A 6,377-nucleotide genomic window follows, 5' to 3' on the forward strand; every position below is an offset into this window, starting at 1 on the left:
GATCTAAACTGAGGCAAGCGGCAGTCTCACTACACTTGAATAAACAAAGAGGAGATAAGCTACATCTTAGGGCATCAACAAAATGCTATAGATCCCTTGAGCGCATGCCAAGTTTAAAAAGGTCCTCGAGGAGTTCGTGCAGAGAAGCTCAAACTACGAAATCTGGGGCACATATTCTGTTCCTTTTCATCCATTTTTGTATCTCAAACAATGTTTGCTTTCTTTGTTGATACATCTTTCGCAAATTTTGACTCGAATAAATTTCAGTTCTACCTATCATTATAATCTTTTTCGGGTATTTTTATTGAAATAATGATTAATGAACTAATAATGCTCTCAAAAGAAGGTTTTTCATATTACTTTGAAAGGTTTCTAAGCAATACGAGAACCTGAAACAGGACAATTATTTAGAACTCACCGAGCTAAAGAAACGTGTGAGAAATAAGGGATTAACCGCATCTTCAAGTTCTTTTCTACCAAGCTAAACAAGAAGGCATATGTCAGGGATGTTACCTTAGTAAACAACGAGCGATGACAGCCCAAAAATTAAAATGGATCATTCTCATGACATTTTGCATGTTGTGCATTTAACATCCATAATACATGTAGTTAGGAGCATTTGATTCATATTAATCATGGCATCCTAATCATCTAGCATAAACATATCACTCTCCTACAGATGGATTCCCCAGTGGACAATGTAGCAGGATTACAGATATCATAAGCCTTATCTTCACTGAGCAGGAGTGGAGCAGGCTAAATACCAGATCTTATCTTCACTGAGCAAGAGTGAAGCAGATCGAATTTTGGAGAATCTTATCTCCACGTACCGGCGATGGAGCAGATTCCAATCATAAGCCTTATCTTCACTGAGCAGAGTGGAGCAGGCTAAATACTAGATCTTATCTTCACTGAGCAGGAGTGAAGCAGATCGAATTTTGGAGAATCTTATCTCCACGTACCGGCGATGGAGCAGATTCCAATCATTAGCTTTATATTCATTGAGCAGGAGTGGAGCAGGCTAAATATACCAGGTCTTATCTTCGCTGAGCAGGAGCAGAGCAGATCAAATTTTGGTGAATCTTATCTCCATGTATCGGCAATGAAGCAGATCTCAGCCACCAACCTTATCTTCACTGAGCAGGAGTGGAACAGGCTAAATATACCAGATCTTATCTTCATTGAGCAAGAGTGAAGCAGATCAAATTTTGGAGAATCTTATCTCCACGTACCAGCGATGGAGCAGATTCCAATCATCAGCTTTATCTTTACTAAGCAGTAGGGTAACAGGCTAAAATTTATAGATCCTAGCTCTCCGAGCAGTGGTGGAGTAGGTCGAAGACCCGCCTTAACCCCTTAAGTAGTAGGTAACAAGCTAAAATTACAGATTTTTTATCTTCGCTGAGCAAGAGCGGAGCAGATAAAGTTTAAACAAATCGTATCTTCATGAAACAGCTATAAGGCATTTAGAAGCGATAGGATGCAGTGGGTTGCGATAAGGTTACACCAAGAAGCAAAGATCTGACAGGACCAGGCAAAATTGACCTTTGTAATCTTTGCTTCATTCCCATTACATCACAACGAGCAAAGAGGGGCAGCTGTTAAGCCCAATTTATGCCTAGGGCCCAATACATTTAAAACCCAAAACAATTAGCAAAACAAACTTAACCCAATCTCTAAGCCCAATACAAACCATTACCCAAACCCTAAACCCATCAGACTTAAACCCAAAACAACCCTAACATTGACAAAATTTAGAGAAAAATGAAAACTCTAGCACTAACACCTCCGCCGCAATAGCAGTGGAGGTTCCCAAGTACAAGACGTTGCTGCGTCCCTCCGAGTCATCGCTCCTCTAATAGGCCACATCGAGACATGCTCGAATGAACCTACAAACAAGCAAAATAAGTTGTAAAATAGGCTATAAAAGTCTTTGAAAAGTATTGTAATGGGGTTTTTTTTTTTAGAAAAAAGAGGGAGATAGATACAAAAATCAAACATATCGTAAATCAATAGCAACAATATTGGTTAAAGGTGATTCTAAGTCCTATTTTTCTTTCTATTTTTGGTCATTGTCTCTTTGATTTATCTCTTGCTTGAAAAAACAACAAAAGGGAAAAGGGAACTCGCCTTTGGTTCATCAATTGGAGCCTCGGTTTAGGTCTTTTCCCTTCGTTCTCCTGATGTTGAGAGGCGACTAAGTCTCTGAGTATGGCCTGAGCGGATTTGAAGACTCTCTTCACGCATTACCGACTACCAGATTTAATGGTGGTACTGTGGGGCTAAAACTTACAGGTTTTTTAGAGTAAAAGAGAAAGCTTTTGGTTTTCTAAGGAAAAGGGTTTTAATGTTGTAGAAAAAAAAAACAAAATAATGGTCAATTAATTTTGAAACAGTACTTTGGGGGGTGAAAAGTAGTTTGCGCGTTAATCCATATGTTGGATTTGCTCATTCTCCCCTTTAAGGGGTTATTTCCGCAGTTTGTTCCCCATCTTTGCATTGCTGTCCGATTAGGCCAATGTTTTCTCTTTTATTTTTTTTAAAATTTTGCCCAGGAACTTTATATCAGTTTAGTTTTAGTCCTCGCCTAAACACGGTGTTTTGGGGTTTTGGGATATTTTCCGCTTAAATCCCCGAATATGTGGGCGCATGTTTTTTGGTCCTTGATCCTGTTCTAATAATTTGCTTTGTTTATAAATTATCCCTTTAGTTTTACTTTTATTTCAATTAAGTTTCTTGGTTATTCATTTTTTTAAAAATATACTATTTAAACATATGATTTTGAATTATTTTATTTCATACTGTTTTATTTTCATTTGAATTTTTTTATATTTTATCTCATAGCACACTTTTTTGATTTTTTTGTTATAAGTATTCTTTGCTTTAATATTACGCTATTATTTTTATTAAATTGCTTGTATTGTATATATATACTATTTGTTTTAAATTGATATACAAATATAGATATGGTTTTGTATAATTCATTTTAGCTTACTTCACACGTGACATTTATTCTAAAATTAGTTTATATATTATTATTTTACATATTAATATTTTTTCCTTTTCTCTTCATTTCATGTGAATTATTTATTTATATGCATACTATTTGCCTAGAAGTATTTATATTTTGTATATTATGTATTTTGTTTTTTAGTACTTTTTCAAAACTCCTTCATATATTACTCGTTTTTTGTTGTTTGTATATCGGTGATTTCACATTTTTCATTTCTCACATTATTAATTCTTCTTTATTTTAAAACTTGCTTCATTTCATTTGTGTTCATTTGCTTGGCACTTTTCTAAAAATTGAATTGTAATTCATTGGCCTTTGTGTGTTAATATTAGTCTTTGCATAAAGTATGTAGTCATTACATATACCTTCTTGTCATATGATTATGATTTATTTGCCTAGAACTTTTGCCATGTAATATTATGCATATTCGTGATTATGTTCTTATCTCCTGCTATCATTGTGATTTAAATTCCAACTTATGTGGCCAACATTAGTGGTTTCATTTCTTCTCCAAACAAACCCAAACAAGTATATTTTGATTCGGCTTTTATCATCGTTAATTCGAACCCTCTCAACTTTAGGAATTATTTCGGTATTTAAAGAATTCGAAGAATCGTGCCCTAACGTACTGGGTTTTGCTTTCTTTGTTTGTCTTGAATATTCGAATATCCTCTTACCAGTTCACTCTAAAAAATTTTCAAAACAAAGGCAATGTTTTGTATTTAAAGAATTCGAAGAATCGTGCCCTAACGTACTGGGTTTCGCTTTCTTTGTTTGTTTTGAATATTCGAATATCCTCTTAAGGCTAAAACGCACGTTTTAAAGGCAAGCTCACAATTGAGGGTCAAAAATGTTATGTCCTAACGTACTGGACGTAATGTTTTACCTTGAGGTGAGATGGTCTTTAATACACATTTGACTTACCTAAATGTTTTAAAAGCCAGTAAAAGGAGGATCGCGTTTTGAACTCTGTCCAAATCTTTAATTTTCGACATTAAGACACTAAATAATCAATCGAGTACCAATTTTGGGCGTGTCGAGGGTGCTAATCCTTCCTCATACGTAATTAACTCCCGAACCGGTTTTCTATTTTCGCAAACCAAAATCGTCGTTTTGAAAAAATTATTTATTTATTAAAAACGACCGTGTTTTGAGGTGATCCAATCACACCCTATTAAAAACGATTGGTAGCAACTCCCAACTTTTCGTTTTCAAAAGTCGATTTCCCGTTTTCAAAAAAATAATTTCGACATTGCTTATAGTATATACATTAGTTAACTAGTAGGTAAATAAGGGAGGAGTACAGTGATCATACGGAGGAAGGTATGTGGAGGTTGGGAAGGAGATTCTTTTTGGAAGAGTTTAGGAGTTGAGACAGTGAGTGCGTCTTGTGTATGAGTTTTTGCATGACTCCTTTATAGGGAGTGCTAAGTTTAGCTACGTATCTTTAAGGTTACTCGCATGAAAGTCTGATTTAATATTTTTGATAGTGACGTTAACGCTATATTCTAGGATAATATATTTATGATGACTGGTAATCAATTATCTTGAATTCCAACATGATTTTCATATTATCTCAACATAGATATCCAACTCCAAAATTTGACAAATTAAGGTTCACAAACTAATCAAAGATTCATCTTGTTGTTAGTTTCATTGATAAATAAGTGTTAGATTCTTTATGAATAAACACTGATGTTCGTGAAATCCGTTATTTAAAATATAACAAAATTTTATGTGATGTTATAAAAAAATCTATTTAAAAATTTATGATTTTAGGCCTCGAAAACATTTTTTTTTTAAAATTAAACTTCTAATCAGATAGGTTGATTGTGATTATCAAATCCAGGGATAAAACATATTAAAGATAAAGTTGAAACTAAACTAAAGAATTGATCATCACACTTTTTGAGCAGGAAAAATAATATGGGATAAAAATGATTCATTTGAAGCATGTTGGATAAGTCTGACAACAAATTGCCATTTCAAATCACGATTTGGGGTTGCAGTCGCTGCCTCTGTTTCCACAAATTTCATAAAATGATAAATCTTTCAGGTCTGCTGGGAATGCTTATGTTGAAGGTGATGCTTTGAGTGTGAGTTACCTTCCTTGCTGGTGTAGCAGTCACAATAGAAGGATGTAGTTTACATGCTATTAAGTTCACAACCAAAAGTAAGGGTTTATTTCCAGAATCAGTGGAGCATGCCTTTCAAAACTGCTGTTCCATTGTTATACTTTAAGGCTGCTGATCTCAAATCCCTTTTCATTGATTATTCCACTAGAGCTATCAAAATCAACAACCCAATCCTTGCACATCCCTACCTCACTAGGCAAAGCCAAGAATCTAGAGGGTGTCCGAATAAAAATTAAGAATAGAGAATACTAAAACAAACCTACTGTGTTTGGACGAACAAGAAGCCCTTTGTCTTCAGCCCTGCACAACTAGCAAGAGGCACTTCATGAAACATGGTCATGCAGCTTTAATATTATATATGGTGAAACCTTGACTAGTGTATACCAGTTTTCAGTATTACATATTTGTCTATTATTAACCAAATCGCTTGGTTTCTGCTATAGAATCATGTAAAGACCAGGCCAACAAAATCCTATGAAGTAAGAGAAAGAAGAAACCCTACAACCTATGAATATATAGCTTGTAAACCATCACATAAACATTTCACTGACCAAAGCTTTCTAAACTTGATATTGATGGACCAGTTCTAGAAAGAACAGCCCTCCAAAAATAGGCGTATGCCGCAAAGAGCGGCGAGCACACGGTATTCTTTAGTAAAAGGCGAAAGAATAGTTCGCTCTGTGCCAACCGCACGGCTCCGTGCTTTCATAGAAGCCATTTGGACATTATTTATAAAAGTCGATTGGGTTGCGCTTGCTTGTGTTCTACTGATGTGGGATTTTTCTCCATTGGTTTTTCTGACTCTCAAGGCAAGCCGTTCTCCATCAGTTCTCTAAATTTCTGCATCATAATCTCGTAAATTAGCTGTTTTTAATCCATCACTGTTCCATGTGTTTTACGTCTATACTGAATGACTGATTCCCCAAGTTAATGGTTCTGTAAGATATTCCTGCTTTACTGTGAGCTGAAAATGCATGTCGTGAACTAAGTTATGCAAACTCAATACCCACCAGAAAATCATTCTTGTATCCTACTCCTCAGGTTACTCATTCACGTTCATAGAGAATAGGAATGAACTTTTTTCTTTTTACATTTTAACTTGGAATGTTTATTTCGGTGACACTTTTAGTTATTAGTACAATATGTTTCGTTTTACGCTTTAAATTTTTTTTTCAAATTTGCAACTATTCTTTCCAACAATATATAAAAAAAATGCATTATACATTTTA

General features: G+C 34.8%; 1 non-coding gene across 1 annotated transcript; it reads right to left on the reverse strand.

The window, feature by feature from the left end:
- Positions 1 to 5,728: 5,728 nt before the first annotated feature.
- On the reverse strand, positions 5,729 to 5,845 carry LOC128291056 (U5 spliceosomal RNA). Its single transcript, XR_008280833.1, has one exon. It is a non-coding gene; the product is annotated as a U5 spliceosomal RNA (small nuclear RNA).
- Between the last annotated feature and the right edge of the window lie 532 nt (positions 5,846 to 6,377).

Source organism: Gossypium arboreum, chromosome 3, assembly GCF_025698485.1.
Source record: "Gossypium arboreum isolate Shixiya-1 chromosome 3, ASM2569848v2, whole genome shotgun sequence".
Lineage (NCBI taxonomy): Eukaryota > Viridiplantae > Streptophyta > Magnoliopsida > Malvales > Malvaceae > Gossypium > Gossypium arboreum.